At 39.5% G+C, this 16769-nt stretch overlaps 1 protein-coding gene across 2 annotated transcripts in view; it reads right to left on the bottom strand.

Moving 5' to 3' along the window:
• Nucleotides 1-16769, bottom strand: part of LOC139344282 (homeobox protein PKNOX2-like) — a 102690-nt gene that overhangs the window by 74889 nt on the left and 11032 nt on the right. The window contains exon 2 of one of the 2 annotated variants that reach the window (XM_070982326.1): nt 1602-1681. The gene's annotated coding sequence lies outside the window, so the exon portion shown is untranslated. The remainder of the gene's footprint in view (nt 1-1601; nt 1682-16769) is intronic. The other variant, XM_070982325.1, reaches the window with a different exon arrangement.

The following is a 16769-nucleotide window of genomic DNA, read 5'->3' on the forward strand; positions in this document are numbered from 1 at the left end:
AGTTCTGTGTAATGAAGAGAACCAAGCTTTCAATCTTGAAAATATAAATTAAAAGCGAAAAAACAGGAGCAAAAAAGAGCTGTTCATTGAGCCTTGAGATACAACTGTAAAAAAAAAAAAAAAAGAAGAATTTTGTATTCAGCAGCAATGAGCACCACCTTTTCAGTTCTTTAAATCAATTTGCAATTAGTTGCAAACATGGGGGAGTAGAGGACACTAAACTCCTTTGGCATATTTAAATCTGAACCATAGGGACAGGCAGTAATGTTCAAATGCAAATTTCCACCTAATTTCTAATGTCATTGGCTCTGGAACGTGGAGGTTGATGTGGCAACAACAACAAAAAAGACAAATCTGGCAAAGAATTCCTTATGCATGATCTAACCCTTCGAATGGCCATATAACTGTGTTCTTATCCGAATCATCCGTTATAGTAATAATAACTGATTGTGATCACTAAAAATAGTTGTTTTTCTCATGAAAATAATGTTTTTTTGCTTTGTAATTCTAAATAGAGCACATATTGTGACAGCACTGATACAGTAGCTGCTGCAGTAGCTAAAGTCATCACAGCTTGCTACACACTAGTAGTTATCAACACTGCTGCAACATGAACACGTAATTATCTTGCCTGAAAAATAATGTTAGAGCTAAGACAACTTTTCTATTATTAATTGCTTAAAGTGGCAAAGTTTCATGGAATAACCAACTTGCCCAACATTCCAAGCTAATTTGTGCTGCTTTAGCTTCTTTTATGCACATACCAGGCTACATACAACCAGAAGACAGCATTACCAAACGTCCCCTTGTCCAACCAGATCAACTACATCTAGTCCTTTCTGCCACTATATTTTTCTTCTTCTACTTCTTGTCGAGACCACAAAAAAGCACACATATGTTCAGTGTTTGAAGTCTGTTTTGCTCATTACCTGGTCTTACGAGTATTCGTCAGGAATAGACCATTTGTGTAAAACATAATAATAGTCAACCTAAACCTAAACTCTGTACAGAATAAGTGGTGGAATACCACTAAATTGGAAATGTCAGAAATAAAATAAAATCATCCAGACAGTAAACAGCACCAACATCCCAAATTCCCCTCACATTCATTTTCATCTTGGTCCAAGATGCAAATAAATGCTTGTTGGAGAGTGAATCATCAATCATTAAAAAAGCTAAAGACTGAAGCTCCAGCAAGAACTGAGCACAGAAATCGAAATTCTCATTTAGGGGTTGAAGAAATGTCGAGAATATATGCTCAAGGGATTGAACTGATCATTTGGTTTCAACCGGCTTGAGTGAATGCAGCAGAGTAATCATTAACCGTGTACTCTGGCATGCCAACGTGTTTATAGCATGAATTACATTTGATTGTGTGCTCTTAAATTAAATCACAGACTGGTGCTGGCCTCTGAAGAAACAGATTAGCTCTGCCAGATATGTTGTTACTGAAAATCTATCAAGACAGAATAAACATTCCGTTCATGAAACATATACTTGCAAATTGCACACAGCTTTGTTAATGACATGTATAAACAAGCACAAGCTTATACAACCTGGTTATATTTATGAGGATTATGGGAAGGTAACTGACAACTTACAGTTAGCTTGCCCACAGCAACTCAGCGGCTTTCAGTGTTGTTCTCTGCTCTGTGGCCCAGGATCCAACTCTCCACACTGTCTGTTGACAGATAACAACATTTAAGAGAAAAAGTCATCATTTTCTCTGAAAAGTACATTAAAAATGACAACATGGAGATGATCAGAGAAAAATTTTAAAAGATGTCATGCAAGCAGGGATGCAGTATATGGCCAACTACAACACTCTACAATCACAACTGCACTGAGTATCAGTGCTGATACAGTGACTGTGGTTAACTGCTTCACATACCACAAGTGTACATTTAACTGATTAAGGTGGTGTTTTTCTCTATTTTTCCTACTGTCAATTAATCCCATGGAAAGTCCAAAACCACCTATGTCTTAGTCTGTCAGTACTCCATGACTTCCCGTCTCTGTCTCTGACACTCAACTCTAAGCCTACTGGTTCCTACTGAAGAATGTAATGTTATAGTTGTTGCTTTTTTTAATGGCAGAGTAATTTCCTAAAACAGCTGGGTACTGTAGCTTTTAACAAATGTTACTCAAACAGGAAGAAATAGGAACTATTTTCAGCTGTGTATTAATACACATTTGATGAGAAATTGTGGCAGCAGGGCAGTGTATGTCCCATTGAGTCAAAACAAACTACAGTGTGTACTCATGGTAATGAAGGAACATGTCACCCAGTGCAACAGTGTGGCTCATTGATGTTTTTAATAGATTCTGGACAACAATGAAGCTCAGTGACACAGAGGAAGACGATATATCAGGCTGTGGATACTTACACAATAGTTGTAGGACACATTCATTGCTGGCTTGGGTTTTTTTTTTTGTTTCTTTCTTTATTGTTATCAGTTATTTTTTATTTGAAAAAGGTTTATTTAAAAAACCTCCCCATTTAGTGACCAGTTCCCTCCCATCCTGCAAACGTTCTACATTAGATCACAAAGGCATTCATAGAATTTTCGTATAATTACAACAATTCAGCACAGTGCACTTATGTTATAATGTTCTCTTGTATATATTATATATATATATATATTGTATATTTGCTCATGCCTGCACAGTCCTGCCTCTAGCCCCATGTATTTTAGCTGGTTTAGATTGTTTCATGTGAAGTATGTTCAGAAAAAAATATCAGCCATTGTGTATGGGTTACGGGATGAGGAGGATTTTAAGAACGTTTTATTTATTTTATTTATTTTTTTATTTATTTTACTGCTGTGAGACCTGCTAATATAATGTAATATTTGGAGGCTGACACATCCATTGATGAAATATCTTTCAAAATCAGCAGCCTGGGACAACAGGGCATATGAACACCCAGTAAATCTAAGAGAAAAGACAAAAAATACAGAGAAATCCCAGTACACGAGGCCAAGAGTACATAGATGACATTGGAGCAGGCAGTTTCATCAGGTGACATTTAGGATTGAGGTAAAGTCTGTGTAAAAAATTAAAGAGAATAGGTTTGCAAGTTACCCCAGACAGTAAACCAGTTGACCTCAACCTTGTGATGATTAAGATCTCTTTTCCAGTGAGCGGTCAACAAGAGGAGTTCAGGGTTCAAAATATAGTAACGGGGTATAGAGTTTAGAGACCAAGCCCTTTGTCTGAGCGCCCACATGTAAATAGATTGAAGTCGCAGGTATAAGAAAAATGAACAGCCAAGTAAATCAAATTATATTAACAAGTCACTCAATGATCTGAGACCCTTCTCAATACAGATGTCAGACAGAGTATGGTTACCTCAATTGCTCCACTGGCAAAACGAAAAAGGGGAGCCAAATTATGGAAAATTGGACTTTGGGTGTGCCACATTGACTAAGAGTGAGTAGCTTTGTCTACAGTGTGCCAGGTCAGTAAAATGAAAGACACCCTGCTGGGTTGACAGTTTAAGGCAATGATGCTTGGCCGCCCAAGTAAATTTTGAGACCATGGATCTTGTACCTGAAACCACTGGGGGTGGAAAAAGGGCAACATATTGGAATTAAAATTTACACCGTGCTTGTGGGAAAAGTGACCATTTCGGCTGTACTTAAGATGCCCTGGAAGTTTTGAAGTGTAGTGGAGTGCAGGGAACAGAAGATATCCACACACGTATCTGAAGGACCACTGGAATGTGAGATAGTGTGATGGAAGGAAATATGAGTTGAGAGCAAGTAGAAATAATTGAACTCAGCTGGCTTTGAATCACGACAAAGCACTAATTTAGTCGACTGTTTCCAAGACTTGGGGAATGGAAGTTGGGGCATTTCTATATATAACAAAATATCATCAGCAAATAATGATATGTCGTGCAATGTGTTACAGAAAGTGATGGGAAAGTCAATGGCGGCTGTCAAATTTTTTGAGCTAAAGTCTCAAGCATAACGGCTAAAGGTGAAAGGGTGCAGGAGTCCCTAGAAATGAAGAGGATGAAAAACATTTCTGCAATGATCATGGCCGAGAGGTAAGTGTATAAGAATTAGATTAAATTATTATATCAATATATTATTATATTAATTCATAACATGTTCAAGTCATTTGTACATCATTCCTATTCCAATTATCCTATTAAGGATAGTCTACTGAAGGGGTTACCACACATGTTACTGAAAAATCTGATTTTCCTTCAATAATTCTTTATTCAGAGGTGTGGAATGATTGATGATGATAACTTTTAGTCTAATCAATTAATTGACACATCTATTGTGACTGGGCCAGGACAGAACCAGTGTAGACTAGGCTCAGACAGTTAGCCCATAATCATTTCTGACTCAAATATTCTTACTACTACCTATATTAACTACATTTATACTAGTTTTGTACTAGAGAAAACTAGACTAGGCTCAGACAGTTAGCCCATAATCATTTCTGACTCAAATATTCTTACTACTACCTATATTAACTACATTTATACTAGTTTTGTACTAGAGAAAACTAGACACACTCTGTATCTGCTATTTAGGAGCTGATAGCAAATTCTCCAGCGTAACGTTAATGTGTAAACTTGCCAGTAACAACATACAACACTGTCTCCAGCAGTTAAGGTCACCATGACAAAAACGTCAACAATAGCCAAATTAAAACCACATTCATCTGGGGACCGGTCACTGTGAATGATCTCCAGTCAGGATTTCCGTGAGAAGAAATTGGTGTTGGCCAATGTGTCCTGGAAGATTTCAATGTCCCGGACAAACGGGAGAAATTCCAGTCAAATATTATCTGTGTCTATTTTCCCATGTTTTTGTGTGATTTATGGGGACAACAATTTCTGAAATTGGTCCAGTATTGAGGGAGAGTGCTTCAGCCAGCAGCTGTGAAATGGGCTGCAATGTAATCCCTCTAGGCATCTGCACAGTGTCGATGTATGTCCAGTAAAAGTGCTTGTTTTTGCCATGGACATACTCAGATTGTTGTCTGACAACATTACAGGAAGGATCCCTATAGAGAGAGACCTTTTTGTCAAACAGTAAGATCCTTTTTCTTTAATGTGAAACAGCTGTTACATTGCTCTCACCAAAGCCACCAGACTCCATTACAGAAATTAAGAAACAGTAATCTTCTAATCGTAAAACACACCTTATTCAAACTTCTGTTTGAATGAGGTGTTCCAGTAATCACTCTAGTTTGGCCAAAGTAAAATCTTAAATTCACAGAGTTAGTTAATATACTGTATTTGCAGATGTGTAAAATGTCAGGAGAGGAGCAAGAGAAATGGTGGACATCAGAGACAGTCAGACATTATGACCAGAGAGATTTCAACATGTTGGACCTCAACAGGTCTTTCCATTAAAAAGGCAGTCATTACTGGACAGTGGAAACTCTGTCTCCAGCTACACAGTATATTCGGCGTCACGAGCAATGTACTGATCAACAGAAAAAATAGAAAACTTGCAGCAAAGTGTTGCAGGCAATTCGTAATATATGGTATGGGGTCATTTTTGAGAATTTGATTTTGAGAATCCTTTGCCTACTGTATAACTAAATGTCACTGACAAAAAAAAATCATATTAGTGTTTGAGTCCTAATCACAATGCTGTCAAGTCAAAAAAGTATTAGAGTATATAGCTTGGTCTTTTTTCAGTGAAATAGGTGAAAACAAGGAGGTCAGAGAACCACTGTGACTCAAATTCCTTGAGCAGTTGACTGGCTGGCCATGTCTGAGCCACACAGAGCATAGTGCTGCACAGAGAGTTATGGCGCACATGCAAAAGATTTAAGTTCAATCAAGCATTCAGGGCCGGACACCTGATCTTTCGCTTAAAGCTCCTCCAGAACAGTGGGAGTGTGGTTGGGCCTCACAGCAGGCACTCTGCTAACACAGAGCCTCTGAAGGGATGGTATTTATCCAGTCCTGCACAGCTCAGTAGGGACTACTGTGTGTGTGTGGTAGGTAGGTACTACCAGAGGCCCAGAGTGAATCGAGGGGATTGGAATGGAAGCTGTGGAGATTTAGCTAGAAGAGCCCAAACATTTCTCTTTTTTAGAATTTCACCAGTCTCTCTATCAATATATCCCCCTGTCATGCGAATTTTAAGAAATGTGCCTCATGGTGCTCTAATCCAGTGTGTATCAAGTTTGAATACATTTATTCATGGCAGCAACAGAACTTATGAAATACATCTGAAGTTGTGGTGTTTGGGAGACAGACTTTGACTAAAATCAGCATTTACCTAACAAGTTATCCAATGGAATATCACAGTTTCTTTCATCAGCAAAAAGCATTTCCATTTCTACATTTGCATATACATTCAATCCCCCATCCATTTAAATAAGTGCTCTCTATTTGGAGGGACATCCAGCCATAGCAGAGGAGGCTGGTCCATGAAGGCAGATGAGGCTGCTCCTGAGAGAGGCAAGAGGGAGATCAAAATATACAAGAGGCTGAAATAAACAATTACCAAATCTCAGTATCATTTCTAAAACACTTTTTCTCTCTTCTTTGAAAACAATCCATTATTGAAATCCTGATTAAATTCAACAGAGACAGACAAGAAGGGGTGAGGGCAGTCTATGGAAGGGGTGGCTGGGGGGTGGGGAGCAAAGGACGACAGACTCCTGCTGTCCTCCTTGAGGCAGGGTCTCTTACATCAATTTAATGTACTTAATTTTCTTCATTCTAATCTGTTACTAGCCAAAACATGTAGAATGGTGGTCTGACTGAGGTCATCTTCCCTAACCAATCAACAACTAGAATACAGTATTGACTCTGCGTTGGCCCAACAATAATCCAAAGATTATCTTCAGTTCTCTACCACTGTATTGCATGTGAGTGTGATGAGCTGGCGGTAAAGCAATAGCGTCAGTCATGACAGTACAATATTATTGCATATACATATGTATACGGCACAGCAGTGACAGAACACTGTGGGGGAGTGGATGGAGTGATCTTCTCGCTGCCTCAGCTGTCCGGGCTGGATGTATGGTGGCACTACGGTGGCGTGTGGGAGCCTGACTTGCTACTAGATGTATGCTATTGTTGTAATTTGTGCTTGTATCTACATAATAGGCCTTGATAAATACTCTGTCCTCTGCATTAGGCCTGTAAAATCAATCTGGAAAGAACAGAAATCAACAAATTATGTTGTTTTTAAGATATCTGATAAGTCATTGTTTTACTGCCTCATTTTTTATTCAATATAAGAGATATGTAGCCAACTAGTGTGAAATAATATGACGCCATAGTTTGGTTTTCTTCCTGTCCTCCCCGAATTGTTTGAGTCACCAGCTGCCACTGAGCCATAGTATTGGTTGAACCCAGTTTTATTTCCACTAGGCTCTTTTTTAATGATAAAAGACTTGAAGCTCAAAACTCTGAAGGCAAATAGGGCATGTTAATGACAGTAAAGACAAGCTCTAAGCCAAAGGAAACGAGAAACTCTTTAGGATGTAGCTTGAGTTTCCCTGCCAAACAGCCCCCCGAGACTATGGGAGATTTGGGTGAGAGCATTTCTTAGGTTTCTTTCAGCCACAAAGAAAACATTTTAGCCTCTCAGTAATCCTTCCTGAAGCCCTCCCTAAGCTCCAAGGGCCTGTCCTCCATCGGTCATCCCTCCAGCCCCGTCTGGGATACTGGAGGAGCGTCTCTGCACTGAAGCCCACCACACACACAATATTCACCATCTCTACATGACCCCTTTGGGACTCAGCTGACCTTCCTGTTGATGTCAAAGTAAATCAGAGAGGGAGCTGGAGCAGTGAGGGGCTCCACCCAGGGGGCTGGAGGTCTAATCACCACGTTCCTCACAAAAGCCACAGAGGAAACATTAGCATTCCTGAATCTGCCCACCATCAGTCACACTGCAGCCTCTACTCTTCATGTGTGCACAGGTACACATACACATGGAGGAAAGTGCCTCAGTCATTTCATTTGTATTTTACTTACTATTTCAATTTTTGACTCCACTTAGATGTAAATATTGTACTTTTTACTCCACCACATTAATCTGACTGCTATAGTTACTAGTTACTATGCCGATTAAGATTTTACATGTAAAATATATGATCAGCTTCTAAAATATGAAGTACTGTTATATATGAGTGCAATTCAACCTTTATTGTCTGACAAGAGGACAGTATAAAAACATAAAGACATCAATAAAACATAATCATAACTCAATATGATAGTTGCAGACATTAAAAGTGCTGGTGCTGGTACTATATATCCAACAAAGAGTGGAATAAAAGGTTCATGTGGGCCTCTGCTATTGGTTGATACAGCTCCCAACTGATTGAATTACTGACAGTATAGTATGTAACATTAAGTATCAAAAAATTCTATATCATGAACAATTTAGTCAAATAGTCGATCAACAGAAAGTTTATCTGCAGCTAATTAGAGAAATGGTTAATTGTTTGAATCATTTTCAAGCTAAAATGGCAGTTTTATACAGTCAAAAATCTTTATCTCTTTTGAGACATTTGAAGATGACCCCTTGGGCTCTGAGAGAGTGTGATGGGCATTTTGAACTCATTGCTCTCACTCTCATTTTGGCATTTTGTCTTTATTGATAAGGAGACAGAATATGTTAAGGCGTGATATTAGTTCCATCCCAACCCACTGCAATATTTAAATACTGCTTACATGTTATGTCATCAGTAATTAAGCAACAATATACCAGTATATACCAGTATGTAAGGTCATTCTGCTATAATGACAACATCACACACTTTAACTTGTAATACAGTGTATTTTTTACATTATTGTATGTATACTTTTACTTATGTGAGTCACAAAGAGGCAGTATTGGCAATACTGCTAGTCTTTATACACATCCACAGCCAGTGAATTCTGCATTAAATCAAACAGTGGGAGGATGAGACCTTGCTCTTGGGTTACGTTCTGCTATTATTATGGCTAAAGGAATTGGACTCAGAGAGTACTGCTCCCTGGACAAGTTGTGCTTCTTGTGAAATGATTGTTTCATTGTTGCACTGTGTACAACATTTGCTCATATCAATAATGGGATATGCTCCAATGCATCAGGCAAACCCTGGGAGAGAATCTAGCTTCATTTGACTCATTTGATTTCGCTGCTCGCATTCCTGGTAAAGCAGGTTTGGAGAAGACACAGACATGATAAAATATTCACAACTTCCTGCCTAAACTTTCTCTCTAATCGTATGGAGGCTCTGTACAGTGGAGAGAAAACTCCAGATGGACATCTTTAAGATTCCCAAATCCTTCTTTTTTCGCTAGCAGGAGTTGTGGGGTCAAGGTGTGAAGGGAGGACCAAAAGACCCGTTTCCCACAATCCCTCTGCAGCTATAGCCCCCCAGCTGTTCAAGGGCTTCCATAACAACAGCTGCGCAGAGGTTTAGTGGTTCATGTTGCTATGACAACAGCAGGATCAATTGGCATGCACAGACTCTCGGTGCTAATAGCAAAAGTGACATTATACCATAATTTCATTTCAATAAAACACATGCAGGTTTTTTTACTGCACAAAGATTCAGTGGGACATAAAAAAAGGCAAATAATTAATTTTGCATGATAATGCCTGTGGCTTGTGTGCCCAAAACTCGCAGGAATCTCCCACGCATATTGACAACCAACCCAGCAACCTCACACTTCAAAATCATTCCCTGGCATTGACAATTAAGTCAGTACAGAGTGTGATCATTTCCAAGCTCATACTATAGAAGCTAAATAAGTCTTCATGCCCGGCAGCTGTATGTGCCACAGATCACTGACCGGCAGGATGTGCAACAATCAGAAATATTTCTGTTCTCCTGACAAACAGGATATCAGGTCACTTGGCAACTTCAACAGTGAGGAATCAGACACTATGGGGCCTGCGGGGGGAGGGGGATACACTATTGTAGAGGGTCACATCTCAGCTGTAGTTAAGGTTTATGCATGTAGAACAACAGACTTTCAGGTGGCGGATCACAAGGAGAACCATCAGATGTGGCCCAACTGAATTATAAAATTCTTGAACTTGCAATATACTGTGCTAACTACTCCGTCTCGTGTGTTTCACAGTTAGTCAAAGCTGAGTTCTTGCAGCTTGTATCTGGCCAGCCAAACTTCAACCATTTGAGGCTGATTTCAGGGAATTATAAGGGGCTCACAAAGACAATGGCAGGTATTCCCACCGGAGTAACCAGAGCCGGCGCGGCGTCAGCACGGGTTTAAGCCCAACATTTAACGAGCATGCAGCTGATACAGGCAGCTGTGCCAGACAAAACACAGCACAAACACATGCATTTAGACTACACACACACACTAACATGAGCTCCTTATCCAGCTGTTACATACACAAAATCTAACTTCCGGCATGACACAAGGTTTTCTAACTTTGTGTCTCTGCATAAAATCGACTCCTGGCTGATATTTGACATTGATTATTCCTCCTTGTCTCACAGAATATGATAGCCCCTTGTGAACGGTGGGGGGAAAGCCAAACAGGAATCCACTGCTAAAAATACCCAAGTCGTGATGAGTCAGGATGGATTGAGCAAACAAAAAGAGACTAGTCTAATTTCCTCCAGTCTGGGCTTTCTGCAAAGACTGCAAAGGAAGTTCCAATCCTCAGTGTCACCAGCGGATTCCTCTATTTAATGAATGGAGCTGCATCAAAAGGGGGAAAAAGAATCTGCACACACACACACACACACACACACACACACACACACACACACAGGCACTGGACCAATCCCTGTTCTTGACATACACCCATCTAATTATCAAATAAGAATAAGGAAAACTGGAAATGTGGTGAGGAAGTAGGGAGTCGGCTAGTTCAATATAAATGACAGGTGATTAAATGACTAAATCTACGCCAGGACTGAAAAATTGGAAAACCAAGGCCCTGAAAAATAAAGTTTGTGACAGATAAATAAGAGTAAAATAAATATAAATTTCAACTGATCATTTCGATAGAGAGGAAAAAATCAAAAAGCTTTGTATTTACATTGTATTTCTTTGAACATGATTACATGCATACGTGCATTATTGGTTGATGTATTCAGCTGTAAGTTCCACTCATCCAATAACCTTTAACTCATGAAGGTTTTGGGTTCAACATTGATATGGCAATGTAAGCCAGTTTTCCATGCCAAAATCTATTTCTCCGCACATCAACATTTCAATGGTGCTAACATTGAAATTGATTGATTTTCAATATTGCATATTTCTCACTGTGCAGTACCCTTATTTTTTATTTCACATTATATTTCAGCCCAACTTCCCAAATGCAATAAAAGTAAGGTAAGTAGAGAGCTACCAAACAAAGCATCTATCATCTGAACGATGCTTTTCGAACCCCTCTAGGGTCTGGTGAGACTCCGGTGCTCATATGATCTTTCTCCTCCTCAAAGGCAAATGCAAGGATCTGGTTTTCAGGTGGCTCTCAGCAAGCTCTCTGTCCAAAGCTTCTGAGTATTTCTGTTTGGTTTAAAACCACATTGCTCTTCTTTTGTGTACCACTATTAGATGTTTAAAATATTCCATCACACGTGTCTACTGATCATAATCACATGGTTTTTGATATTAAAATATATCCTTTTTATGATCTCTTTTTTTCTCCATGACTGTAAAGGAGTATTTTTAAAAAATGTTCAATGTAAATCCAATTCCATTTCAAGATAATACAAATGTTTTGACCTTGGGACTGGGACCTCTAGTCCTACACTACAAAAAATATCCAGATAAGTAGATAAGTAATTTCAAATAGGCCTGTGGCACTTAAAGAATTTTTCATCATCATTCTCAGAATGGAAAAAGGAAACAGGATCAATTACCTCAGTGGCAGATATTTTTATTTGTTCTAAAAAGGAAAAAGTAAGAGTAAGAGCAGAAGCTCTGGTTCTTACTGCCATGACTGACAGAACAGGCAGGACCTAGCTGAGGCTGCTGTTGAGAGTAACAGATATACTGCATGTTTTTATACTGTGTGTTTTTAAGATAGTTTACCATTGCCCATTTCTATCAGAGTAACATGCTGTGATGCTAAAGCTTTCACTTGCAATTTGCAAATCTGATATACATTGTCTTGTGTGAACATACTAACTCATAATTTAGAAAAGACAACACTTTTGTCAAAGTTCTACTGGTCTTCAAAATCCTGGTAGATTTTTTACAATGTTAATATTGTATATTTTCTTATCTTACATGAATTGTGATGAATATTTTTATCAATCAGGCTGCACGGTGGCGCAGCAGGTAGTGCGCGTGCCTCACAGCAAGAAGGTTGCCGGTTCGATCCCCGGGTCAGGCGGGGCCTTTCTGTGTGAAGTTTGCATGTTCTTCCCGTGCATGTGTGGGTTCTCTCCGGGTACTCCAGCTTCCTCCCACAGACCAAAAACATGCTCATTGGGTTAATTGATGACTCTAAATTGTCCGTAGGTGTGAGTGTGAATGTTTGTTTGTCCTTACATGTGGCCCTGCAATCGGCTGGCGACCGGTTCAGGGTGTACCCCGCCTCTCGCCCATTGTAGCTGGGATAGGCTCCAGCCCCCCGCAACCCCGAAAGGGATAGGCGGTATAGATAATGGATGGATGGATTTTTATCAATCAAGCTATATGCATACATACATACATACATATATACATCCGTGTGATGTGTGTGTATGTAAAATGTATGTCTACACTGCTGTTCACAATGGGTACAAAAAATATACGCAATATGAAATACGCAAAAATAACTAAAGTATGTCTTTGCGCTTAACACCTGCTGTCATATCTGACATGCTGAGGAGGCACTGCAGAAATTCTCCAAAAAAGAAAACAATCCAGACGGGCAGGTTTATGCCAGCTTTATAAAGTCATCAGAGCTATCATGCAGTATTATCCAATATCCACCTCAAGCCTTTCACTGCGTTTAAATCTTGACATTAAATGACATTAAAATCTCCTTAGCATAAATTGATGAGCACTGAAAGTGAGTGAGATTAATCAGCTATTTTGGAAGGGAAATTTTAAAAAAGTGCCTAATTCTGTTTATTTTGTTCTTTTTCATTGATTCAATGTTGCACTGGTCATCCTACAGGAGGCCCCTACAGCTAAGAGGTCAAGACAAGGGACATTTTAACGACTATGAATCATTATCACATGAACTGTGAGATATTGTATTATCATAATAAACAAAGCCATCAGCAAAGTGGAAGGCTGAGCTATAATGGGAAACATGGCAGATTCATTTATTTCACAAAAGGTGATTGTTTATGGTGCAAAACAGGCAGCTGTTCTTCAAATGAAGATGAGCGCTTTGTCTGAAGTTTCTCCATGTTTGTTGCACTATTTTACCCTCCGCCATTTTATTTCTCTTTTATTGTTCCAATTATGGGAGTGTGAGAGTGTGAAATGTATTCACTACAGTACATGGTGCACCAAAAATGTAGGGTACGTTGCATGTACATTAACATTGAGTTGTATTTGAGAGGAAAAAAAACATTGTGCACGTCTACACCTCATTAATGATGCAAAATAACCAAGAAGATGTAAGAACATATTGGCCTCTCTATGGAAACATGAAGAAAGTTTCAGTGGAAGCAGAATCATTCATTTGAACAACCTACAGTCTATCTGCCTACATTATCTATATACAGGTCACACTTCTGAGATGTAAAAATGAAATTGTGCTTATTTTTGTAGTGAATTTAAACACTCTTTCATTGTCTGGGCATGAAACAGAGAAGGTAGACAAGGAAGACAGAAACACAATGGACTTGGCAGAGATGGCCGAGACAGAACAGACAGAGAGGAATTCCCCATCAGTGTATGAAGTGAGCTAACCTTCCTTTTTTTCTGTCTGACTCTTCCCCGGTGAGCATCCAAAGGAAGAAAGTTAACTCTTTCACTGACACGCTGCATGTGTACGTCAGTTGTTGTTCAGCGTGCACAGTTCCTCATAATAAAGCATCACATTCCTCCGAAGCACACCTGCAGAATTTACAGACGGCCATGTCTTCTCTGTCGTCTCCACCGTGCATTTCCACACATTAGAAATGCACCACTTATTTCACAGCCCCCAGCTCCGTATCCAGGTAGTTAAATACAAAGTACTTTCTGTCCATTTCCCAGGACAGAAAATAGTCTCTTTAAGGCGCTCTGCCATCTGTATTAAATGTCTTTGGCTGTTTATAAATACCACTGACCAGCAGTGAGCCGGTTCACTGCTATGGACAGACTCACACAAACACACAGGCTTTTGGAGAAGTAAAAGCAACAAAAACTCATTCAAAGCACATTCACAATCAATTCCCCCTCCTCTTTCTCTCTTCCTCTGTCCCCACACACACACACACACACACAAATCGGTCTGTTTTGTAGTGGCTGTCAAGAAGGCAGGTGTCATCCCTCATCTCTTGCCATGTAACGTCTCACCTCCATAGTCCGACTGACAGCCCTCTCCAAGCCACTACTCTCAGAGAAGTATCTCCCCGCCTCTGTTTTGACCTTTATCTGTTACAGAAGCAGAAGTTTTTGGGAGATTGGCCGATTCATCAACTTAGGCCAACAGAGAAGAAAACATCAAAACTAAAAGCAGCCCTGTCTCCCAGGTGGATATTTTTCCATGGTGTTAATGTTAAATCCACAGCACACACACACACGATAGAAGCCAACTGGCATGAGGCCTAATTCCAAATCTGATTCATTCTATTTCACTAAAGGGCAAAGAGAACTGATACTCTTCACTTTCAACAGATTGTAACAATCCAGTCACGCCTCACTATATATATATATATATATATATATATATATATGTGTGTGTGTGTGTGTGTGTGTGTGTGTGTGTGTATACATACATACATACATACATACATACATCTCTCTCTCTCTCTCGATATATATATATATATATATATATATATATATATATATATATATATATATATATATATATATATATATATATATATATATATATATATATATATATATATATCGAGAGAGAGAGAAATATATAATTTTTTTGACACATCTTTACTCCTTTTATTCTCTAGTGGGTGACATGAAGGATAATGTCTACAGGCAGCTGTTCAAATCACACATATCTCCTGTTATTTATATGTTGTGAACTTATTAACTGTATCTAAAATTGAAAAAGACCCATGGTTGAGCTGTGCGTAATCTCACCGTGACACCCACAAACAGATGGGTGACAACCAATGTTTGGTTTGACTATCATTTTGAGGCCTGAAGTTTGGCATCATGGTCGTCACCATCTTGTTTTTTTAGCCAGAAGTGACTGTATTTGGATGAGAGGGTGGAGCTGGGGAGGACATGCATTGCTACACTGCTATTCTGATTAGATGTGACCCAGGAGCCAAGGACATGCTGTGCTACCGACTTGTCAATCACAAGGTAGCCATGCCCTGTTTTACATGAACTGTACCATAGTTTACAAACTGAACATCATGCTGCATTGAAGAAGACTTGAAGCTAACAATTGAGAGCATAAACTAATTAGACAATCGTTTAGTGAGGTGATAAATAAAGTGAGTAGTGGGGTTATTTTCTCATAAGCTAATACAGTCAGACTTCTTTTTGCAACCAGTGGAGTCGACCCCTGCTGGCCATTAGAAAGAACGCAGGTTTAAGGCACTTCTGCATTGGTTTCAGTTTTCAGACACACTATTCATACAGTGTGCGATGCCACCACAGGAATATCAATGCCTTTGAAGCTTTTGTCCAGGAAACTTGTGATGTTACTCAGCCTGGTGAAGACAGCTGCAGCTGAGGACAGCGGCAGCTGAACAGACTGAACGGATGGACACTTCAGTCATGCTGTTGACATCCTGCTTTTGATGTGTCACAGCTTATATATAATGGATTGCTGAAGACACGATGAGGACAATTCTTATGCAATTTTACCGTCTTTAAAATTTTTCTTAAATCAAACGTTTTTTGTCATGTGTTACCTTCAGTCTCAGTGACACTGGGCCGAATTTGTTGGGGGGTTGGTGTGCTCTGCTGTCTGCAACATTTGCGATGCAACTGATAATCCCACTAAGAGTTGCCAAAGCAACATTTCAAAATCCTACTCACAGGGGCTTAGAACAGAAAAGAAATCTGAAGTACATATTAAAGGACAACCACTGGAAACTAAATGATGAATGTGGCAACAAGGAATGTGGCAAATTTTGGGAAGATGAACATGTGTGCGTACCCGCAATGACAATATCCAGAGCTACACTCTTTTTTCATCAATTAATTTTTAGTATAAAAGCATGACATTGCATGATTTACAGGTCATGAGCTAACCAAACAGTATAACTGTAGTGCATGCTAAAGTGTTAGCATGGACCCTGCTGTCACAGTAACCTGTAAGTGTCAGCATGGAGCACTGGAGCGATTGGCATAATAGTCTACACCCAAAAAAACTTTTGCTTTAAAGCTAAACAAACAAATCTGACCCGCAATCAGCACTATTACATTTCAAACTCCCATTTACGCCACACTGACACTGTAGCAATGCCAAAGTGGTGCCAGCAGGGAGACGGGTACAGACATACCACAGAGGTATTGAGACCTTGACCAGAGGAACGGGGGAGGGGCAGTCGGAAAGCTTTCTCTCATCACCCGGAGAGAGCCTTGTCATAAAGCTGCAGACATGACACTGTACCGCTTCCAAGCTGCCTTATTTACCCGCACACTGGCTCAGCAGCTGTTTATAACTCCCTTTTAGCACAGAATCTTCATCACTCTTTGGAGATGAACCTTTTATGAAGTTACA

Source organism: Chaetodon trifascialis, chromosome 16 (genome assembly GCF_039877785.1).
Source record: "Chaetodon trifascialis isolate fChaTrf1 chromosome 16, fChaTrf1.hap1, whole genome shotgun sequence".
In the NCBI taxonomy this organism is placed as follows: domain Eukaryota; kingdom Metazoa; phylum Chordata; class Actinopteri; order Chaetodontiformes; family Chaetodontidae; genus Chaetodon; species Chaetodon trifascialis.